General features: G+C 39.3%; 1 protein-coding gene across 1 annotated transcript in view; it reads right to left on the bottom strand.

Moving 5' to 3' along the window:
- LOC118807723 (protocadherin-9) overlaps nt 1-25,087 on the bottom strand; it is a 407,775-nt gene that overhangs the window by 378,110 nt on the left and 4,578 nt on the right. The window lies entirely within an intron of this gene.

Raw genomic sequence — 25,087 nt, 5'->3', positions numbered from 1 at the left:
TTTGTTAATGTTAGCATGTGCAGCTGTTTGCTTAAATTTAGACTTGCTGTGGTTTTGACCCTTTGAAATATAGTTATTATGCTGCTTTGTTACATATTTTATTTACATCAGTTGTAATGTAATTGTATAAATGTAGTCATGTACTTACAGTTATGACGTAAATTACATTTAGATCTGTTATAAACAGTATTGTGTGAAAGTTGTAGGCACCTGAGAGAATTAGATTTAAAAAGCTACTTTTCCAAGCAGTGAGTGTTCATTAAATATAATACAAAATAAAAAAACATTATTACAGTAATATAGTAACTTTAGGTATGTCAATGTAGTCGTTACACCATTTCCAAACCTCTCCTCAAGGAAGGCCAAGATTATTTGTAGTTTTGCTGGTGATGGAATTTAACCTTAGATCAGGGGTCTTTAATTAAAATTCAATAAGGTTAGAGAAAATTTCCTCAAGCAAAGATCCAGAACATCAGTGTCTAACTTGCATCATGATTCAGTGCCATATACTGTTTACTGAAGTAGCCTAGTAGGTATATCAGCATCTTATACAGTCAACAACTGAATGTAAAATCAAATAAAGTACAGTTCAGTCATATTTCAACAACATTTACTGTCAGTTTTCTCTTTTTAGAGCACGACATGTGAAATAACTTCCCTCTGACTCACTTTCTTCTCCGACTGCTGTGTCTCGCCTCGTCCCTCCCCTGTGTGTGCCTCACTCACTCGAGTCTCAGTGCTCATCGTAATGCACAGATCTGATTGGCTGAGTAGCGTCACGTGTGATGTTTACAATGCATGTGATTGGTCTGTGAGTCTCCTGGGCCGCTAAAGCTACCGTAAGGCTAGAAAAGTTACGCCGATTAAAATAGGACCACCCCATCGAAATTAAATAATTCTCCATAGTTTATCAGTTATAGGTCCAAGTCCGCATTGGACAGTGTCAGGGTCCGGACTCAGACCGCGGTCCACCTACTAGTGACCTCTGCCCAGGCATTCAGAGAAGGTCTAATGATTTCTGGGAAATATACCATTTTAGTTAATCTTTGTTAAATAAAATCACGCAAGCATTTAAACTATGCAAGTATTAGAGTACAACTCTTGTTTCATTGTGAAGTTTAGGATGAAAACAAGTAGATAAAAGTCTTGAAACACTGCATGGAAAATTGGCCAATTAGAAATAATTTTTTTCATGGTATGTAGGCAGATATAGCTAACCGAGCTCACCTATTGGTTAGGACTTCAGAAACTGAAGGTTGGAAGTGTTAGATTAACTATTAACATTAATGACACAGGACTCAACCAATCACGTTTTGATTTCCAATAGACAGGAGCAATTTTTGGAAATAAAAAACATCAATGGAAATAAAAAACATTACTCTAGGCCTTCTGGAAGTCTGTGAATACAAACAGCAGCCTAATGAACAGGATGTTAGAAATGGAAAACAGCGGTGGCAGCTCTGCACCAGAGCCCTCTACTGGAAGAGTCACTGTGAAACTGATAGCAGGTAAATATGTGCTAACATGTCTGTCTCAAGATTTAAATAAAATACGTAACGTCTTGTAAATGTAAAAGGTTTCAAATGTCTGCGTTCAATGCAGAACCGCCTTTGTCAAATCCTCTGTTCCACCTTAGACAGCGTAGCTGTTACATTTTGGTGCCATGGAATTTTCCATTTGGTGCCAAAGTGCCAGGATGTAACTCCTGCATCGTTTAAGGTGGAATGAAAAATTAGAATAAGAAACTTCAGCCTCAGAAAGTCTTGTGTGAATCACTAACAAACTACTAGAATTATGTAGGTTTTGACCAGGTTTTGACAATTATGGCCCAAATCGAAGGCCCAGCTCTAACAGACACAGTTGGTCATTGAGTTTATTATTTCCATGTGATGGTTTAAACAAGAAATCTGGAACCAAACTTTCTTCTTCAAACTAGCTCACAACACAATAACTACTTATTTCAAATTAAGACCTTCTAGTTTCTGTTCACTGAGCATCTGTTCAAATCACATATGGTGTTTTATTCAAATCACAGTAAAAACAGACTCACTGCTGAGAACAGTTTTAAACAGTGTGGTTAGTCCTATGAATTTTGAACAGTACTGTATGTCACTCATTACAGGTATCATCAGGTATCGAGTCTGTGCTTCTGATTTCTGACTTTTTCTGTTTGTTTTGATGTCAAAAAATGAGAAAAACATTAAAAAATATAAAGGATGGTTCTTCTTTTTGCAAAACAAAACTGTAACAACAATAACTTTCCATTGAATCTGCACTTTCTGTGCTTGTTTCACTGGGCCAGAAGCAAAAAATAATAAATATATTAACTATTGCCAGTGATAACTGCGACTTCCAAAGGCGAATAAACACAAAAACAGACTCAAATTCAACACAACACAGATTCTATGGCTTTATAATGACTCACTCTCTCTCTCTCTCTCTCTCTCTCTCTCTCTCTCTCTCTCTCTCTCTCTCTCTCCCACACACATATAATCCTCACAATCTGTCGTTCAGTATTCAGCTTCACCCTTTACCCACAGTGTGTATGAACTGTTTCTTTGGCAGACAATAGTGACACTCGCTCTCTGCTGTGAGTGAAATACATTGTATGTGGTCTTCATTACTTTACATTTAAAAGCACATATAGAATCAGAAATGCCTGTATATGTGGCACAGAACGGCGTTCCTGAGGATGATGTACATTTCAGTCTTTAACCCTTTCTGACCTGGTGTTTCATCAGTGATCCATTAAGAGGTTTTTGTCTTTCCCCCTTTAACACATTAAAATCTGCCCCGGAGTTGTTGGGCTGTGCGGATGTCCACGTTGTTCATAGTATGTGGAGCTGGAGATTTCTGTGTGATGCTGCATTGTCTTACACTGTCTCAGTGATGCACTAATCAGAAGGTGGTGAATCGACTGCATTGATTCCGGATACCATAGTAGCTGATTCTAATCATATTCAGTAAAGTAGGCACTCATTTTTTGGACAAAGTGAAATTCTGGGCTGTTTTTAAATGTGAAAAGCCTTGGTGTATATTTTGTGTTTTTGTTGTCTATATTTTGCTAATGTTCCTCCAGTTCACTACAGTGTTCAGAAAACAAACTGAATCAGATTGTGATGAAATTTGAGAATTAATGATGCACTGAATCATCTCCTCAAGAATCATGACTGAATTGAATCACTTTGAGTGATTTACACCCCAATTACAAACGAACAGTGGCCTCCTTTAAGTCCTTTAAGTTCTTATTTATTCCCACAGCCAGTGTACATGTGAGTTGGAGCAGTGTTGGGGTTTGTGGTGGAGGGTCAGTGTTGGAGGGTCAGTGTTGGAAGGGTTGAGGTTCACTTTAACATTCTACTCAGTATGTAGTCAGTATGTAGTCAGTATGTAGTCAGTATGTACTGAGTAGAACTGAACTAATCCCAGCCTCAACTAAGATGGTCCAGCACAGCTACAGCACACAGAGTCCACACATACAGCTAACACCTTTCCACACCTATCGGTGTTATTAAACTGACTTTCAAAAGTTTGGGGACACTTTTCTCCTCCCCCTGAAATGTTCAAACAAATGTTTCAGTTTCACTGTTACTGTTCAATTAAGTAAGAATAAATATTTGAAGACAGAAGAGGGTCTGTTTGTAATGGACTGCCCAGAGTCACCTGGCCTTTACCATCTTATATGCTAGGCTAAATAATTAGTTATTATTATTATTATTATTATTATTATTATTATGAGGGTGAGGAGGTGAGGGTTTTTGGTCCAGTCAACATGACCTTTAATTCCTTAAGTAAATAAATAAAATGGACCTTCAAACAGAATAGAAAACCCCTTAAACAATGACATTATGTGGTTATTCATCTCTAATCATTCTTCTTCTTTATCGTCTTCTTATTAAGTAGACAAAACGGTGTGTCTGCAATAGAAAGGACCTTTCAAAACCCCTTAAACAATGACATATTATCCAGTTATTTATCTCTAGTCACTATTAGTATTATTATTATTATTATTATTATTATTATTATTATGAAAAAGAAGAAGGAAGCAAAAGGGGCTGTGTCTGTTATGGAACGACCCACTTTCACCTGTCAATTAACCTTAAAATTCTTTGTGAAGAGTTGGATGGAAAAGTCTGAGGGAGGCTAAATACTGTACATAAATGTGAATGTAAATATAAATGTAAATGCGAATGTCGATCAAATCAGCTCCACAAACCTGTGGGAAGTCCTGCAGGAGGCATCTCTGAGAAACAGCACACCATCAGGAAAAACTGACCTCACAGATAAAGAGGGTGCAACAGTTAAATCCGGTAGGAGAGACTTTTTTCCTGGATGAGGGTGGAGTGTAACCCCTAATCGAGAGGCTTATTACTCAGTTACTAATCCTAGTTATACAGAAACTGTTAATAACAGTTCAGTTACTAATAGTGCTACAATTCCGAGTGAGGGCCTGCATACAGACCCCTGGAGTTTACAGGGTAACTGGTTTTATTCATTGCCCTATAAATGTATACACAACATTGTCTTCCTCAAACAAACACTGTAATATGGTTATTAAAAATATTAAAAGACACTTCAGAAGGCCAGTGGTATTTTCTAGTTGATTATTTTTTATTAATGCATGAACATACGACTCGTTAGATATGACTGTGGAAATGCTGATATGACCCAAAATACCATTTGCAAAATATTATCTGAAAAGTTTGTGTATTCTTTTATGACATTACATCTACCTTCTTGTTTCTACTCCCTGAAGACGGTGCATCTGGCCGGATATATTTACAGCCTGAGCAATTTTAAGTCAATAAAGCTGGCCGTCAAAATCCCAGCCTGTCTTTAGGGCTTCACCACTGTTCAGCGCTTTAAGTGAGACATGCAGTTTGTTCAAATTAAATTGTACAGACAAAAAAAGCTTTTGGGTTTTTGAAGACAAAATATGGGCCTAAATCATCACTTCACATCTTTGATGGTGGATGAAAGCAGCAGAAACTGTACTACAGTGATGTAACTACACTAAGTGAATCAGTGATGCTCCAAAGATAAAGTGGAGCTTCGTCAGTCTAACAGGGTGAAAACTTCGGGGCAGATATACTGATGTTGTGCGCTGTCACAAACAATATATTTGCTTTGCCTTGAATTCCATGGATTTTTCAAAATTCCTGGACAATTATGTGGTTGAGATATAAAGAAAGTCATTCAGAGTGGTTTGATGTGAACTGGTTCATTGTAGTGAAACATACCGACTCCGTCGTGGTGATAGGAACCAGGGGTCGCCGTGACAACAACACAAATATAGACATTTTACTTACTATACCAAACCACCAGTGAACCTACACAAGTCTTCTGAGTTTATATGGAATGTTGATCATGGAAAATAGTGGAAAAGGTTTTTTTGGGGACTATTTTGCCTCACAGTGCCCTGCATGTACCTCTCCACCATGAATGTATTTGAAAAAAATATGGTTTAGGCCAAAACTTTATCTCAAAACTATCATAAAACAATGTTTCAGGCACCAGGCTGTGCATTCCTAACCATTTCATGTGAGGCAGCTTTTAGAGGCATTAACCTCTTAAGACGTCTGGTTCCTATCATCACCACTGTGGAGAATTCTGACTCTGCAAGTTTCTCTAAAACAGAGCATTTCACACCAGACTGCTCTGAATGACACTGTTTACTTATTCACCATTTAATTATGCAGAAACATTTAAAAAATGTTGGACTTTAAATTGTGACTATTGTGATTGACTATATAGGCATAATTTTTATGATGAAATAAGATTTTTTTTTTCAAAATACTTAAACCTCCTGAAAGAATAATAACTAATTATTTTGACATACGTCATGACTTTTAGGCCAAAACAACCAGTATTTTGAGAAAAAAAGTCAAATGTTTAACAGAATAAATCAAAATACAAACTGATTTTTTTTAATCCCACCTGTTGGACGCGTCCTTCCACACTAAAAGGACGTGAGCAAAACAGAGGTTTATTTTGAGCCGGTTATATGTTAATTATGAAGTTGCGCATGTGTTCATTTGCATGAACATTCTTAACACATAACTCACTAAATTGGCCGCCCTCACCAGCGCAAATTGTCTGTAGACTGTCAGTAATTAGCGCCTCTTTTAGTAAATCTGCCCCTTAACCGTTTTGATTGAAGATTTAAATGTAATTGCACTCTCGCTCTTTCTCTCTCTCTCTCTCTCTCTCTCTCTCTATCTCCCTCTATCTCTCCACACACGGTACGGCCCATGTATTTTCTCCAAAACAGCAGTGATAGAGCAAATGCAAGAGAAGCAAAAAAGAAAAATAAAAACTCACTTTTCAACATTTATTATGAAATTAAAAAGATCAAACAATGCTCAGCAGAAAACAGTTTAAAAAATGTTGTAATAATAATAATAATAATAGTAATAATAATAGATTACTTGTGCATGGGAGTTGGTACAGATTGCAGGAGGGGGATTACATTATATCGAGCGGAGGAAAATGCATAAAAGAAAAAAAAGAAAAAAGAAAAACATAACAGTCCATTACAGAATATCACAGCACATTAAGCAAGATTACCAGGAGCTCAATTTACATACAACATCTTTAAAGTACAATATAAATTACATGAAGAGATGCAGTAGTCGTTCACTTGTGGTCAGGAATGAAGGATGGAAGCAGTCGTTCACATTTTTCATGTCAGGTGCGGTTTTGTATTACGTTTATGGGACGGCTATAATCACCTCTATTAAGTTGAATGTGGGTGAATGGTGGGGGTGAATGGTGGGGAATGACATTAGCTTGATGCTCTGGCTCAAAGCAACCAGCGCTTATACATAACACACACTTGGAAGGGAAATAAGTGGATTGTTGAGATTTTCCAACAAAAAAAGAAAACAACAAAATATAGGTGTCAAAACTGGGCCAAAGGTTATATTATGAATAAAATGAACCCTTAGAGGTCTCAGTTATGGCCAATTTTTATGGAGATTTTATGGATTTATAAGCTCCCTGAAACATAGAAGAGATTTAGTGGAAAGTGCAGATTCTAAACTTTCCACACCACATTAGATATATTATTATGATTTAAATTTGAACGTTACTGTCGTAAATAAAGCTATATTTTTTCCGGGGATGACTGTATTTTTGATGTTTGTTGTTTTTCCCACTGAAAGAAACTTGTAAATCAAATGTAAATGTAATCTACTGTATAAGTCACTACAGATTTAATTACAATTATCTAAAAATGTAACGTATAGCAAAATGGCAATAACTGGACCTCTAAGGGTTAAAATGAAGGGTATGAGGAAGAGGAGGATGATGAAGGAGGGGGTGCATTTATTTAAACAGCAGTGTCACCATCTTCATTCTCAGATGTACTGTACAACCAGCGAACAGTCAAGAAACATTTTCTTCCACCATATCTACTTTAGTTTGGCTTTGTGAAAGAGGGTCTGAGTCATGCTTTCCCTCGGTTCCCTTCATCACTGCAGTCTGTAGTGAGTGAATTATGCTTTTGTTATGTCCGTGTTTCGGTCATGCAGTGCTCACCTCTTAAGCTCCTTCGCACCCTAAAGCTTCAATAGGGCTGCACGATACGAAGGAGATTCCATAATGCAATATTTTTCACTACATTAAAGGACCCATATGCTGTGTTTTTAATTGCACTGTTTTTTAAATGTATAATGTGTGATTTTATGCACCAAAAAGAGTCATAACTCATTTTTTACATGACCACATCCCTTAGAATTGAACAGGCTGCGTCTGTTCCTGCACCTTTAAGGCTGATATATGTAAATGAGCTCTGTTCTGATAGGTTGCCTTATGTTATGTCCCACTCAAAAAGCATTCTGAGGCTGAAAGACTCCTTAACTTCAATGTGAATGGGCGAGATTTTTGGTTGAATATGTAAATATGTTGATTTTCATGACATAAAAAAAACTTAGTAAATGGACTAGTACGTTTGAAAACAATGTTTACTCAGTACATCACACTTTAAAACACGTAAGATTAAATGTTTATTTTTGGCTGAAAATGATGAGTTTGTTGGATCATGTGAATGCCTTGACCCATCAAAACACCCACAGAAACACTCCTCTGTAATTGTGATGGGTCACAGTAAGCGATAATAACCCATTCTGAGATGGTTAATAGGCTTATTTGCATACTGGAGCAAATATCAGTATTGCCAAGGCCAATGTTGATCTATATCGTGCAGCCCTATTTTACAGTAGCTACATGGAACACAATGTAAATCCACTGAGCTATAAAGTTAGAGGAGAGAGGAACAGAATCGGCCCACCAGCAGATCCGTTTTTCAGCGTTTGAGGGGTTAAAATAAGTGTGAATAAGTGGAATCATACTTGCTGAGTAGTCTGAGGAACACCAAAGAGAAAGGGTCGAAATGTTGGAATAAAAAGCATGGCAAAGGGTTAGAGTGAGCTGAGCGAAGGCGGAGGACAAAACACTCATCCATTTTTTTTGGCGTTTTTGCATGCAGCCTGTCTGAAAGGTTCACAAAACTAACGCCTCAAACTTCGCTTATCAATCATTCTGCTTTGTGAAATGACATTAAGATGGATAGAGCTGAATTTTCTGGCTACTTCGATAAATGGGCTGCCATCCAGACAGGATAGGCAGACGAAAAAAACAAAAATAACACACACACACACACACACACACACACACACACACACACGCACACACACACACACACGTTTGATTTGATACCATGTCAGGATGTTGAGTCATACATATCCCATATATGTCCCATATGTCCATATACTACAATAATAGGTAACACTTTACTGTAGGGTGCTGTTCATAAGGCAACATGACACCTACATAAGCTTGTCATGACAACTGACATAACCCTACATAACTGTTTATAAATGCTTGTTCCAATAAGCGTCATTCGCTATAAAGGTTACATTTGCCAATTTTGATCAAAGTCAGATGACGCCTGTTGTAATAAGCATTTATAAACAGTTATGTAGGGTTATGTCAGTTGTAAGGACAACCTTATGTAGGTGTCATGTAGCCTTATGAACAGCACCCTACAGTAAAGTGTTACCCAACAATATGTTCCATATGTAATATATATAGTCTGAAAGTCTGAGACCTCATTAAAATTCTGGCCTTTTTCAGTTAATCCTAGAAATAAAACAAAACATTTAAAAAAAGAAAAATAATATCGATTAAAATGAAGAAAAATATTCGAAATTCTGCTGCACTTTTCAAACTGAAGCAAATGTGTGAAACTGACCATGTTAAGGTCAAACATTTTGTACAAAAAGGTGAGGTTTCTTTGTCGTATCTTCAACTGAACCTCATGTTCAGACGACTCCCAGGTGGATTTGATCTGTTCATCAGAGGCTTTTGTACAAACTTACTGATTCCATGCCAGCTTGAGAAATCGCTGTCAAAGCAAGGGAGACGTGCCAAATACTAAGAGATTCAGAACTTTATGTAAATGCATTTTCACTAGTGGTCTCAGACTTTTGGACCCCACTGTATATATTGAAGTACCTATGTATAACATCAATATGTCCAACCTGTAATATATAGAAAACAACACTAATGATAGGAATACGTCCTATTTATATTATATGTATTGTCAGAATAAAACCTTATATCTTCAAAACAGTAACTTCACAGGAAAAGGAAAAATGATCCTTAACTTTAAATGTAAATTGATGTAAAAAGATGTTTCTAAGTCATTTTGGACCATTTCTTTGGCACAGTGTAAATTGCAGCTGCCATTTTTTGAAATTTTGTTTTGAAAAATACCAAAATGGAAAATCAAGGTTTTGCTCTATGTAAGAACATATATATACTAACAATATGTCCCATATGCATCGGGGTTTGTTTATCTACAGTTTGGTTTTCTTGGCCTGGACAAAAAAAAGAAATGATAAATTGTTATTATTGACTTATTAATAATAATAATTGTAATAATAATAAAGTGGTGGTCACACCAGACTGCCACCTGCATTTTCTTCACCCAGTGGACTAAAGTTCAGATGATTAAGGGCAGTTTTGATGTGATCTAATTTTGGAGGGAACATGTAGTTCAGTTAACGGCAAACTGGTTACCAAGTTTTGTTTTCTTGTAATTGCGAGTGACAAGCAACATTACTTTGACCGCAGAGCAGGAAAGACAATATCACATCTCGCCGTCTTGTTTTCTATAAGCTCACACTTCTACAGTTTGCAAATTTGCAGGGTTAAAGTTGACCCAGATAAATTTGCTGCGAAGTGGAATTAACTGCTACCTGAAGCAGACAGCTTTTTTCCCACTGCTGCACCCCTTCAACTTTATCGGCAGCCAAATTTTACTGTTGTTCGGTGAAACTGGCTTTATGTGTATTTTACAGTTTCTTTAAATGAGCCATGTTTTAAAACTGAAACTATCCATTTTGTACTCACTAATTCAGAACTCATGAAGAGAAAATAACACACATCCATGTGTCAGAACAATACCAGAAACCGTCCGTTGGAGAGGAGACGACGGTTCTTTCAGTCTTTGATCCATATTGCATTCTTGCTTCAAACGAACTACACCGGGGTTAGATGGTCCCATTTATATTATATATATATGAAAGCACCTATATGTAATAATAGTATGTTCAACGAGTATTATATATATATTTATGTAAGCCCCTATATGAACCAATATGCACCAAAGTACCAACCTTAACCTCAGTAACCAAAGAGAAATGGGTTTTCTTTCCGTTTTTGTAAAGTCTGGATCCTTTTGCTTGTTTTCTTAAATAGTCGAGACATCTTTGTCCTCAAAATGCACTTAAACAAACACACACACACACACACACACACACACACACACACACACACACACACAGACATACTCCCCCGTCTCTCTAAGACTCTATATGATAATTATCTTTTCGCCTAAAGCTGAAAAAATCCCTCTGTGATACGGAGCCAAGAGAAAAAAACTCTCTAACGTTGCATTAATGTTCAGATGAATGTGACAAAAGTGTCGTGCGCACACACACACACACACACACACACACACACACACACACACACACACACACACACACACACACGTTCACACACGCTGCATCCCCACGTGCTCGACTCTGCCGTGCTTTTGATGTGAGAATGGCTGTGAGATGAAAGTGGAAATGACACAAAAAGTCAACGACACAAGCCTCTGAAAATAAACCGCCTTTATAGTTCCTGGTAATTTGCAAATGGTCTGTGCACCAAACAGCCTTAGGTTGGTGCCCTCGACGCAGCCGTGGGAGGCGTTTTATGTTGGTTGTGCAGAAGTTCTAAGCAGCGTATATGTGCCATATACTGTGACATCATGCCAAATGCCTAATTTTTATTATTTTAACTGCTATAAATGATTGCTATAATTTGGAGAGAGATGACAAGTGACCGACATAGCAAGTAACTACACCAACAACCTATGCCTCGGCCAAATGTGACAGGCTAACATGGATTATTAAAGTATAAAAATAAAAAATAACCCTACAAGTACAGACAGGGCTATAAGCTTGAACTGCCAATTTATTGGAAACTTTCTACATTGGTCTTTCAGAAACACCCACCATATAGGAGCAATTTGTAGGTTTACAATGAAAGAGTTGAGCTCATTGTTTTATTACAACCTTTTATGGTAAGAGGGACCACCATAGGACCACCGCTGACAAGACATTGCTTATTTGATGGACCATTCTCAGCACAGCAGTGACACTGACAATGTAAAGGCATGGTAGTATGTGTTGCACAGTGGCATAACTTCGCAGCAGATGGGCTGCCATCTGTAATGGTAAACCTACCAAGCGCGCCTATATGGTAGGTGTTTCCAATAAAATGGCCACTGAGCAAAGGTATAAAGTAGGAGAACCCAATAAATGTGCTTTCAAGTATTTTAATTTTTATTAATATTACATTTTCACAGTTGCAGAACAGTAGAACTGCCCTGACAGGAGAGGGTGCTGCAGCGGCCACACTTCCTGCATCCCTGCCTCTAAAATCTTCAAGGGTTTGTAAGGTAACACAGAGAAGTAGCTGAGTGCTGGTGTGCAGAGCTTTGGAGCCCAGCCACACACACACCTTCAGTAGTTCACTACAAATGAATAAAAGAAGAAAAGCTCCAGCTAGCTACAAAAGCTCCTGTCTGCTCCCGCCCAAGTGAGGCGCCATACTCCTGGTGTCTATATTTCTATATTCCTAGACCTTCACGCAGGCTTTACCACAGACAGCCCAAGGCAACGCTGCGGTCAAAAAGGCTCTGATCGCCCCACAGTCCATCAATAACACCATCAGAAAAGCCCCCAGCAGCTCACGCCTCACCTTTCTCTCACAGCAGCTTCAAAGTTGCTGCGAGGAACATGAGGTTTCTGGCTCTGCAGCTTGTCCAAAAATTGGTGGAATCAAAGTTGCGTTTGAGAGACTAGCCAGGTCGCTCCCACCAGGAAACTTGTGAAAAACTTGTGAGATACTCATGGAAATGTCATGTTGTTGAGGCCTAAACAAGAGTCCTGCTTTGTAAACACAGCAGGACTGACCTTGCGCAGAACTCAGAGGGTGCAGGAAGACCAAAAAATCCATTTGCTGATCAAAAACATCATAAGTGTACGGCTGTCCTGTATGCTATGCCTCAAACTGATGGCTTTATTTTGGGAAAAATGCTCCATGAAGGGAAAAACCAATGATAAATAACATTTTTGTTATTAATCCTTAAAGGCACGGGTTTCATATTTCTCCAACTATTCGTACAGACCTCAGGTTGTTAGCTTTAGCATTTCAATTTAATACAAAACAAAACAACACATCCTTAACTGGATGTGGTCCTTCACACGCCTGTCTAGTTAAAGACACAGTGGGCCTCATTCATCAATATATTGAATATCAATATTCTTAAATGTGTTCTTGAGGGAGGTCCTAAGAAAAAGTCTACGTCAGATTCATGATGTGTTTTAAACCATAGAATTTTGAATTTTCCTGCTCTTGAGTGTGAAGATTATGTTCTTACCCAAGAACGAATCCCAAATAAGAAAGCATCTTCGTCAAAACTGTGTAACTCTTCTTATTCTCCAGGGTATATTTTGGTTTGTCCGTCTGAATTTACATGACCAAATCGTAAGGCAAATTATTCAGTAACTGCATGAAATAAATGTAAATTTTTATTTTATTTATTTATTTATTTAATTTTGTAAAAGCTCCCCTCAAATTAACAGAACTTGTGTTTTATGATCATACACATGTTGCTATATGCTTACAATTCACTGCTGAAAGCCAGAAAGAGTTCAGCTTCTTTTATTATAATGGTTTAAAATTACATCACCCATCTATTTGACTGGGAAGAAGACAGTTACAGCTCTCATACGACCCCCACCTTTAGAATGTAGCTTATTAAATATGAAAATTATGTAGAATATGACGAAGTGCGTTTTGGAACCACCGGTGGTCTCGGGGAGTTGAAGAGGTTAAGAATGGTTGGTGAATGAGGCCCAATGTGTTTTTAACACGTCTGTTTGAGCATCAGCTGACATTATAATGTAAAACTTTACTGACAATGACGACACAACAACATTAAAACACTTCGTTATATTTTGTTTACTTTGAAAAGTTGGGAGGAACGTGGAGGACACAGGCCGCTAGTGGTATGAGGTCTGCTTTTAAGGATTAAACTCTACAGCAGAGGTGTAGTTTACTTTATATGCAGATGTATGCTATAGACTCACTGGGGAACGTCTAGGATTTGCATATATTCACTTAAAAATGCACAAGAAAAGTAACAAATTAGCACTTAAACAGTCATGGAGAAAAGACTCACTACCTGCCCAACTGGCTGACTAAGTGAAGGCAACATGTAAAGCATTAATAATTCTATGCAAAGTTTAATTACACCATTGTAATGTTAACAGGTTAGCTAGCCTAGCTAGCATGTGTCAAGATAACTAACACATTTAGCAACATAAAGACAACCAAGCTGTTTAAGTTGGCGGCTAGGCTAGTCTTGCTAACTGTGATCTCATCAGCTAGTCACAATACACCCAGTACTTCAGACTAGACTACAGCGCTGCTCGACAGCAGAACTGATGTTAGCAGAATTCTGTAACCTCCCAGTAAAAGCGCTAATGAAACGCTGGAAAAAGTGATTAAAAGAAAAAAGAACAGAGAAAAAGCAAAAGAGAAAAAGCCGGCTGGTGTAACTAATGAGAGACATACAGATTCGGAACGTCTCATCGTCCCTCTTTCTCTCCATTCTCTCTCCTTCCCTCTCTCCCTCTCCTACATCAGCTCAATGTGCCGGATATCGTAACAGTCTTCCCCTCAGGTGCAATAATGTCACACTCCATTAATCTGCTCAAACTTTAGCCTGACGCTCTAGCCCTGTCCATGCTAATCCCTCATTAAAGTCCAAATGAACCTGCGGAGAACGTGCCGGTCCCCGAGGCTCGCTGCAATCACAGCCGAGACTCTATTACACACCGCATCGCACCGCACGGGACGAGCGTTAGGGCGGTCATTCATTAGGCCCCAGAGTCACTGGAGAGATGGCTACACACACACGGTATATTACTTATCTTCCATTGACTCCAATGATACTTTGACAAAATGACCCAATGCTGCACTTGAGGACCTACAAGGATAGAAATACAAACACACAAACGCACAGCGTATTCACTTGTGAGGTCTTCCCTGGAGACCAATGATACTTCAGCAAATGACCCAAACTGTACTTGTGAGGACCTACAAGGATAATGATACAAGTACATACACACACATTTATCATGTATTACTTCACTTGTGAGATCTTACATGTATTCTTTTTTAAACATATCTAAAACATATTTGGGTCATTCTACAGAAACGTCAATTTCTCTGTCCCTAGCATTTACAGATATACTGCAAACATGTCAGAGTTACAATTTATTTATATTTTAAAATAAAACAATACGTTATTTTAACAATTACACCTTCTGAGCCTCAATTTAGCAATATTGGTTTTTAAATCAATCATATAGAATTCCAAGCACCACAGAAGAGCTCGTCCTTACAGTCACGTGTAAAGGATGAGGCCATATTTTGAAGAAAAAAAAATGCAATTTCTGCAATTTTAACTACAATAATTTATACATGACTATGAAATATATAAATTAAATGATATAAAGAACACAATAAATATTATAAAATATATAATGAAAGTTGTCCTCAGGAGTCGTGTCACTGGTGTTACCACGTAACAAAAAATCTCTTATTTTGAAATAAAAGTCACACTGATGACATCACTTGACTTCCTTTTACCTGTTTCTGAGGATCTATGAAGAAAAGCACATGGTGGTATTACCATTAACATTACCATTAGGTAACTGTGAAAAAATACAATACAAATGGATTAAATTCCATATTTTAGTGGATATTCCATGATTGACGACATGTGGTTTGATGCTCTGTAGCAGCCATTTTGTAAAATGCATGTTTCATTAAAAATGTCTCTGGTGTTCCCTTTATTATGTGTGACACCAATGAGGATCGGTAACACCAGTGACTCCTATGGAGAGATAGAAAAGTGGACGTTTCTGTAGAATGACCCAGCCACATGTAAACTTAAGAATTTTACATCTCTCTATTTTAGCGCTCACACGCACAGAAAAACACCTCAATGATAATGTTCATTTCTGTTAGCGCTCCTATGGGATTCTGTAAGCATCTTAGTGTTAAGTTTTTTTGTCCAGTCTACATTAAATGCCATTATTAATCTAAATGCCACAGATCAGAGTGGTCACTGTTTTCTCTGACTGAAACAGGAGTCAGTGACATATTTAGGACTTTGAGAGTCCTAGAATGAGCCACCCAGTGTAAATCAACATGTGGATGACTCCACTGTCAGTTCCTAATCATGCTGGCGGTTAATCTGATGCGTTAGGTCTTCAATTTAGTTCCTCAATTTAGTTCAATTAAGTCCTAACCAATGGGAGACCCAGCTTGGCTGTGTCTACCTAGATACCATGGAGGGGAAAGGTCCTGATTGGATAATTGGGATGATTTTAACCCTTTTGTTTCTATTCAAAAGAGTATTACTATAATGCTCACACTTATGAGGCCATACATGGACTCCAGTGATACTGTAACAAAACAACTCTAATAAATTTAACGATTTAGGGCAAATGTTTTTAATCGTTCTTCTAGCTTCTCCTTTTTCAGAAAAAGCATTATGTCTATAAAACAAATGTACTTAGACCAGCAAAGAGTGCCTAACAAACCTTTTTGTCACATTTCAGTAAGTGTGAGGACTGTTTGGACCTTACGAATAGAGCAATCCAAGTACACACACACACACACACACTCACTCTCTAGCTCCTCTATCCTAATTCCCCTGGTGCTATTTACTCATTGCCCTTGACAGTAGCCTCTGTCTGGTGCACATATGGTGTGTTTTTTCCCTTTACATTAGCCTCTTAAACTCCTAAACGCAGAACGGTACAGCACTGCAGTTCAGGTCAGACTGAGGGCAAAACACTTTTATTCAGTTTCACTCGCACAGACCAGCTATAGTGAAAGAGTGAAAAAGCGGCCACTTCGCCCCCCATTGACAGATTTCAGGTGGTAACTCATTAAAACACACTGGCAGTCAAAAAGATTGTTGTTCACGTGGTGTTTATGTTTGTAACGGTCACTGACACACACCGCAAAAGACACTGATCGCAGGACGTGTTTTTGGTGGTCAGTGAGTTTATTTTGGGGTTTTATTTTAGCCAAAAATAAGCACAGCCTGAGAAACTAACATGAGAACTTCATTTTGGCTAAAGATGAGCTTTTGGATAGGCGGGGTCAGGCTTTTTTGATGTCCTTGTTTTTTTCACATCCAGGGAGTTTATTTTGGACCAAAAAATGGACACAAACTTTACATGAACTAAACTCTATTAAAAGCAGGCTGTGTGACTAAAGCTGGGTATGATTCAGTCCTTCACTTCAAAGTGATAAATCGACGCAGTTGAGTCACCACGTTAGGATCATGGTGATTCAAAGCATTTTAACACTTTATTACAACACATAGAAAAAAGCTGAACATCACTGTAACGTCATCAGTGCAATTTCATTTTGTCTGCTGACCTTTTGGGCAATGACAATATATTATAAATGCAATATATGAATACAACTAAATAAACACCAATGCATGTGTGCAACCTAAGAATGTACTATTAAGTGCCAGAGTAAATGTAGCTGCATAAACATGTTAAATGCAGACTGAAAGCAGGCTGTGCCAATTAGTCTGATCACATCTTTGTAATGGGATCATGACGTTGACGCCCTAAACTCATAAACGCCATTAATCATGTTTAAGAGATTTTGCAGTTTAATGCTTTCTGACACTTATGAGAGCAGCTCTGTGTGATTCAGGCATTAATACTTAGACGTTATTGTCATTCTGCTGTACATTTAATTAACATGATAGGCACACAGGCACTGATAAAGATAGATAGATTCATTTTTCATATATATTTTTTGTTGTTTTGATGTCAACAAATGACAAAATGTGGCAAAATGTAAACATTTTGTTCTCGTTTGGCTAAACAAGAAAATTCAATTAATCAAATTCCAATTATAATTAATGATTTCCTCTTCAAATGCAGACTGAATGTTCAGAATCTGCACTTTCATCAGAATTTCTCCCCTTGTTTCAATAAAAAATCATTCACAAATATAAATGTACGACATGCTGCTTTGTTAGCGCAGCTGCTAACAAGTCAGAGGCTTCTAAGGGTTAAGAGCTTTCAGCAGTTCAGTGCTTTTCTGCCACGTACAACTTCGGCTGGGTATGATTCAATCTTTAAAGTGATGCAAATCTGATTAGCTTCTTTTCAATGCTGCCTATAAGAGAGTTCTCAGTAGAGTCCCAGAGACGCTGAGCGTTTTTTGGATTGCTGAGGTGAGAGACACTCCAGAAATGAAAAGCTGGAGGTGATAAATAGCAAAGACTTTAAAGCTCGCGCTTACACACACAGACTAAAGAGGAAAAAAAAAAGGGAAAAAAATTGCTGTCTTCAAGTGCTTCAGCTCAAATCCAGGGTTAGTAAAAAAATAACCTCTCTAAAATGAAACGCAGGACCTCCGAGCAGTCTTATAAATGACTGTATAATTTCTGTTTGCAGTCAGCAATGAACACTCGCTTCCAAATTCAATTTCCTCCTTCAGTTTATTAATCAGAAATGCTGAAGTTTCCCCTCGGCTCTCTGCATGTACAGTTTAATCAATAAGAACTTAAATGTTTCATACACTTCCTGAGTGACTCTTTAATGTGTCGACGTTCAGAACATCCATTAAAAAGTGATGTGCAAAAGTGTGTGTGTGAGAGAGGGAGAGAAAGAGAGTGAGAGAGGATGTGTGTGGGCCTGTGCCCTGTGACGTTACCGTGGTAATAGCCCCCGGTGACAGTAAAAACTCATTTGCCAATGGTTTGAAAAACCAGTCGCTCATTTACTGATTCATTTATTTCATGCCAACGATAGCAAGACACTAGTATTCACATTCACATCCATATTAAATACATAAGCAAACTGGTACCTTACATAACTTCTTGTACTTAACATAGATGACATTGTTATAGAAATGCGGCTGTTGAGCTGCGCTGGTTGAATGCGCTCGGTGCTGCAGTTGGATGTCATGCCTGTACAAAAAAGCTGGCATTGTACAATGTGCATTTTAGGACGTCCTCAGACCACAATGTTACGTTTCAGGCAAAACAGCTTCAAATTTCAGGTAAAATACATTAATAAAATGAAGTCTCAGCTCTCGTACATCAGACGAAACAGGGAGAAAAGGGTCTTTTAAACACCTCAGTGTCGCTGCTGGACTGAGAATAGTCCACCAACCAAAAATATCCAGCCAACAGCGTCCTGTGGGCAGCGTCCTGTGACCACTGATGAAGGACTAGAGGATGACCAACACAAACTGCAGCAGCAGATGAGCTATCGTCTCTGACTTTACATCTACAAGGTGGACTGACAAGGTAGGAGTGTCTAATAGAGTGGACAGTGAGTGGACACAGTGTTTAAAAACTCCATCAGCACTGCTGTGTCTGATCCACTCACACATGCACAACACACACTAACGCAACACCACCACATCAGTGTTACTGCAGTGCTGAGAATGACCCACCACCCAAATAGTACCTGCTCTGTGAGGGTCCATGGGGGTCCTGACCACTGAAGAACAGGGTAACAAAGTATGCAGAGAAACTGGACTACAGAGTGCACTGGTAAGTGGAGCTAATAAACTGGACAGTGAGTGTGTTTACATGCACTTTATAATTTCATAACTGCAGAAAATCAGATTCTGTCAGTAATCCGATCAACACGTTTACATGCACTTCAGATAATGGGGAAACTCTGGGTCTACATGAGTCAGACAGTAATCAGATTTCTGTTTTGCAACCAGCCAACAAACTCACAGAATAAGACGCGACGTAAACGTAACGTAAAACTTCATGTCGCAGCTTTTTTTAAACATTGCGCCACTTTAGCTGAAAGGAAACTGAGGAATCTGATTTCTTAGCTAAAACCCAGCTCTCTTTATTGGATTTCTTAATCAGATTACTAGATCGGAGTACGGCGTTTACATGACCATTTGAATAATCGGATATCTGCAGAAATAATCTGCAGATTATTGAGTGCATGTAAACACACTCATTGATTGTAGAAACAAGAATGTGTTTTTAATATTGTGGCTAATCCGTGCACACACACACACCTGCACACACACACACACACACACACACACACACACACACTCGCACACACACACACTGAGTCTAGCTGTGGCGAGGTGGCCTGTACTTACAGCATACCTACTTAGGACTTCACCACTGCCTCAGACAGAAGAGTCTGCGAAGGGTTATATTTTTTATTACTATATTAATTACAGTGGCTAAATTACAGATGACAGTGTACTACATTCACTACTTTCACCAAACTGTGCTTATTAAACTCTTTTATATTCTCCTGGTTACCCAAATAAGAGGACTCTGTTACCAGCGCAGGTCTGTATGTGTGTGTGTTACCAAATGATAAACAGCTTTTATTGTGCGTGTGTGTGCACACCCCTCTCTATTAAAAATACTATTAAAAAACATACCAGTCATCAAATATATTCCAATAAAGAGCTTATTGTGTCAGTAAAAATACCACAGCGTGAGTCTCGGTCTGAAGTGTGTGTGTATAAGTCTGTTACTAAAAACCATAACAGAAAAACACACCAGTCATCAAATGTGCTGTATTAAAGACTCTGTTTGTGCGACTCTCAGTCTGAAACGTAACTGAAATCAGGCCATGACAGGCGAATGATGACACATCATAATTCTCCGACACCAGGGTTGCTGTTTTTCACCCCGTTCCGCTGAAACTGGGGCAGAGCTTTAGCATTAGCATGAGCTGCGGAGCTGCAGTACACTGAGGGCGGATCAGGGCAGAGTTAATTGGCCCGTGGCCGTCACAGGAGTGTTTTGGCGCAATAACGAGCTTCCACTGAAACACCTCCGGCTGCAGTGACTAACACACCCACCGCTAAAGAGAGGAGTACTGATACACAGAGAGAGAGAGAGAGAGAGAGAGAGAGAGAGAGAGAGAGTTAAGAGGTGACTAAAGAGGAAAGAAAGACAGTGAATGATAGAGGAGGAGAGAGTGAAGAGAGATAAGAAAGAGAAGGAATTAGTGGAATGAGAGAGATAGAGAAGACAGAAAGGGAAAGAAAGGGGGAGGGATGTAAAAGATGAGATAGATGATTAGAAGCAAGAGAGGAGAGAGAGAAGAAGATGAGAAAACGAGAGAGAACGAGATAGAGAAGAAGGAAGAGAGACAGATGGAGAGGGAAGGAAAGTAGAGAGAGAGAAAGAGGGAGAAAGGGAGACAGAGGAATGACAGAACAATAGTGAGCGCAGGTAGACGGAAAGGGGAAAGAGAGAGAGAGAGAGAGAGAGAGAGAGAGAGAGAGGGAACAACCTCAGGCAAAATGGCCTGGACAAGGAGAGGAGGAGAGAGTGAAGAGAGAGCAAGAAAGAGAGGGAGAGGAAAAAAACAGAGACAGGGAGAGATACAAAAAGATAGAGAGGAAAGTAAAGGGGAGATGGAGAACAAGTAAATGTGACAGGATGAGAGTGGAGAGAGAAAGAGGAGAAAAAGGGAGAGACAGGGAAAGAGAAAGAGGAGGAGAAGGAAGAAAGAGGAGGAGAAAGAGAGACAGTGGAGAAACAGAAAGATAGAGAAGGAAGAGAAGACAGGGAGAGGGAGGAAGAATAGAGAGGGAGATATAAGGAGCTAGAAAAGTGAAGGGGTGACAGAAAATGGGGAGAGAGAGAGAGAAAGTAAACAAAGGGAAATAGGAGAGAAAGTTGAGAATATAAAAAAGGGGGAAGAGATGGAGAAAGAGAGAGAGAGGAGAGAGAGTAGAGAGTATGAAGAGTGCATATTTATGAATTAATCCTCATTTTTTCCCATTGTTTCCAATATTATCACTATAGCATTAAGAATTATTTTGTTAATTAATTAATAACTCTGGCTGCATCCAAAACCACATACTACCATAATCAAAAGTATGTCAAAGTAGTACAAAACCAAGTAGTGCAATCTTTAGTACAGTGTGTATAGAATGGCAGTGTGTGGCTTTGGAAGAAGCCACAAATATAGCATTATTTGTCACAGTAAAGAGAAAGAGGGGGCGGAGATCAGAGAAGGACAGGAGGGGAGGAGAGGAAGTGGGGATGAAGAAGGAAAGAGAGAAGAGAAAGAAAGAGAGAGAGACAGAGGAAGCTAGTGCTGAGGTTGTGACCCTGCTGGACCCGGTGAAAAGAGCAGCTCACACTGTGGTTTATTTCATCTCTCTGAAGCTGTACAGTGGCCGCTATTGTTCTGGACCACTGAGTCATACCCAAAGCACGAAGTGCATGTAGAGACTCGGACGCTGGGCTATAGCTTAGCAGACGGAGGTCACACACTCTCTCCAGTTGCTGTCACACCACATGGGCATTTTCTATTTCCGCGCAGCACAGTCCCGAGAGAAAACATGGAAAACAGGATGCGTGTCCAAGGCTCGCCTTACACTGGTGGAGACTTTAGTTGCTTGAAACTAAAATTAAATGGAGATTAACGTAAAGCCGCCAGCAATTCGGAATAACAGCTGCATCTCTCAGCTGCAAAATAAGTTTCGTAACAGCCAGTCAGAATGCAGATAATAAACCAAGTGATGATGCCAAACAACAGAGTTTCAATCGACTGATTTCCAGTGAAACATCATGAACTAGAAAATAAAGCAGCTTCTCATTTTGTGAGTCATATGAATCATGACAAAACGCCAGCTTTTTGCGAAACTTAACAAATATCTTTGCTTATTTGCTGGTAACAAGTTTGCTTAACCAGTATATGTTAACATGACGGACATCAGCTGCTCGCGCCAGTGTTCACTCTGCTTCACTAGCCTGCTGTTATTGCCATTTATAGAGAACTATATGAAATGTTCTAGCTAATATTCTCGCTAAGCAGTGGAATAATCAAATGTGTTGCAATCGACTCATTTTGCTTTGAAATTATGTTTCTAGTTGCGTGAAACTAGCAGCATGAAAGTTTTACAACATAAAGCCAGGTCACTCATGCATTGGTATTGACATATAATTGCATACATTATAAATTATTGGCACAGGACAGATGTAAGGATTTGATTAATATTTCAAAACAATATTTATGATGTATTTATAATATATTTTACTTTGGAAGAGGAGAACGTTCATGCCACACTGGGTTATCATGCCACACTGGGTTATTACGCTAAAATCTCTCAATTCTTTCCATTTTACTGCATTTGGAACTCCATAGAAATAGATGTTACATATCTCAATAATGCTAATCCAGACAGTCCTAAATTTTACCTTTAACCTTAATTTATATATCGCTGTCGTTGGAACAAAACCTTGTATCTCCATGTCATTTTTCAGGTTTTGACATAATTTGAAAATACCTAATGCCCTTTACATTATGGGTGAAGTTCCTGATGACTGGACCAAAACAAACTTGACTTACATTAAAAGTAAAGTATGTTTTTTTTGTAAAGTTACCATTTTGAAGATACAAGGTTTTTCCGACAGCAGCGACATATATATAAATATATATATATATATATGCATATTGGCTAGGGAATCACGTTAAATATGCTGATAGTCGAAAACTGTTCAATAACCTGATAAAGTGAACCATTAAGCTTTCTGCTGTTTTCTCTCACTATGCCCACCATTGTTCAACATTCCCTATGCAGCACACAATAGCCATGTCTCAAAGTTAACAATGCAGCTGAGGAAGGTCAGCGAAGACTGTCCCGTATTGCAGGACTCTTCGTTCACCCAAATCCCTCACACACAGCTCAGAGCAATAGGAAAAATGGTGGAACTACAGCCATGAGTAGTGATACGCTGTGGCACCAGAGTCTGTAATGAAACGTCATGAATTTAATAGTTTAAACGGGTCGAGTTGTTTACTTCAATAAGCCGTGCTGTATCGGTACGGCCTACTCAGCCTGTCTCAATACAGCACCGGAGAGGAGCCTCCCTATACCAGTCCTAGTCCCATGAAGGTCCCTCCTGCCTCGACTGCAGCCTTCACTTCAAGACACCTCAGATTTCTTCTATCATGTCATAACCGAACCACAGAAGCCATATTGGCCCAAACGTTACCTGTGGCGTGGTACAATCTGTCGGGCTGACCGTTATAGATCATTAGAGAGTGCTCTGTTTTTAAGCAGTGTTTTTTCACAGTTCGTGTTGCGTCTGACTAATCCCATTTTTGCCAACTAATTCTTGCAGCACTAATAACGACAGCAGATGCTTTCATTTGTAAACGTCCACAGACGGAGCGGCGAGCTCTTTGCATTTTCATACTTGGCAGCCGGAGGGAAAGAATGAGGTTACACACAGAGGTGCCATGTCTCATGAGGTCTGCTTGGAGACATTTGGCTGATCCCTGCAGCCCACGCACACACACACATGCACACGCACACACACACACACACACACGCATGCTGAACCGGGCTCTGTGCTCAGCCCTCGCCATCCGGCCACGCGCCTCCATTAGCTGAGCTGCGGGCTTTTGTTTGCGTGTCTTTCACGCTAAAGAAAATTACACACGATCCTCAATGCGCTGACCCGGGAGTGCACATCATTTGGAAGCACTGTGTGTGTATGTCTGTGTTTGTGTGTGTGTAGGTGTGTGTGTGTGTGTGTGTGTGTGTGTGTGTGTGTGTGTGTGTGTGTGCCCTCTCCCGCTCTCAAATGGTCAAGCCTTATCATTTACATCTGCGACTGCCATTATCAATCTGCTGCGCATTCAGCCTGTCGTTAGGCATGAGATGCTAGCTGAGGGAGACGCTACCACACGCACACCCATAGACTCAGAGACTGAGAGAGAGAGAGAGAGAGAGAGAGAAAGAGAGAGTGAGAGTGAGAGAGGGAGAGACTCTCCTCCATCTCCCTTGGTATTATGCACTCACATACACACATACATACACACTAGCATGTTGGCTCAGAGCCAGTCTATGCCTTACAGAACAACAGTGCCACCTAAAGGTAATGTTCCCTCCCTCCCTCCTTCCCTCCCTCCTTCTCTCTTTCCTTCCATCTCTCTTTCTCCGAACCTTCTCCCCTCATTCCACAACAAGAGCTTTTTCTGTTTGCCTCATAACAAGCATCCCATTTTAATGAGGCTTTGAAGCAATGGATTAGATTGATATTTGAGACTTATTAATGGCTAATCCGCTTTGGACTGGATACGGTTCTACCTTAATGGCCTAGGTTACTTCACGAGCATATTCTACCGAGCTACTGACTTTCCACCGAAACAGACACGCTGCCGGAGAGAAAGAAAAGAAAAAAAAACACGCTTTGTGTGGCAGGTTAGCGCAGTGTCTATCTCCCTGGTTACGTTACAAGATTAATTAAGGGGTCAGTGCTAAAGCAGTGGTAGTGCTAGCAAAGGAAGAAAGGTTTCAAGCTTAGGAAATTTCAAAGGGAACGTAGAGGCACACACCTACTGAGATGTTCACGCACAAAAACAAAAGCACAATCATTACTCAAACA

The sequence above is a fragment of the Colossoma macropomum genome, unplaced genomic scaffold, assembly GCF_904425465.1.
Source record: "Colossoma macropomum unplaced genomic scaffold, Colossoma_macropomum, whole genome shotgun sequence".
In the NCBI taxonomy this organism is placed as follows: domain Eukaryota; kingdom Metazoa; phylum Chordata; class Actinopteri; order Characiformes; family Serrasalmidae; genus Colossoma; species Colossoma macropomum.
This window is presented reverse-complemented; position numbering and strand designations above follow the sequence as displayed.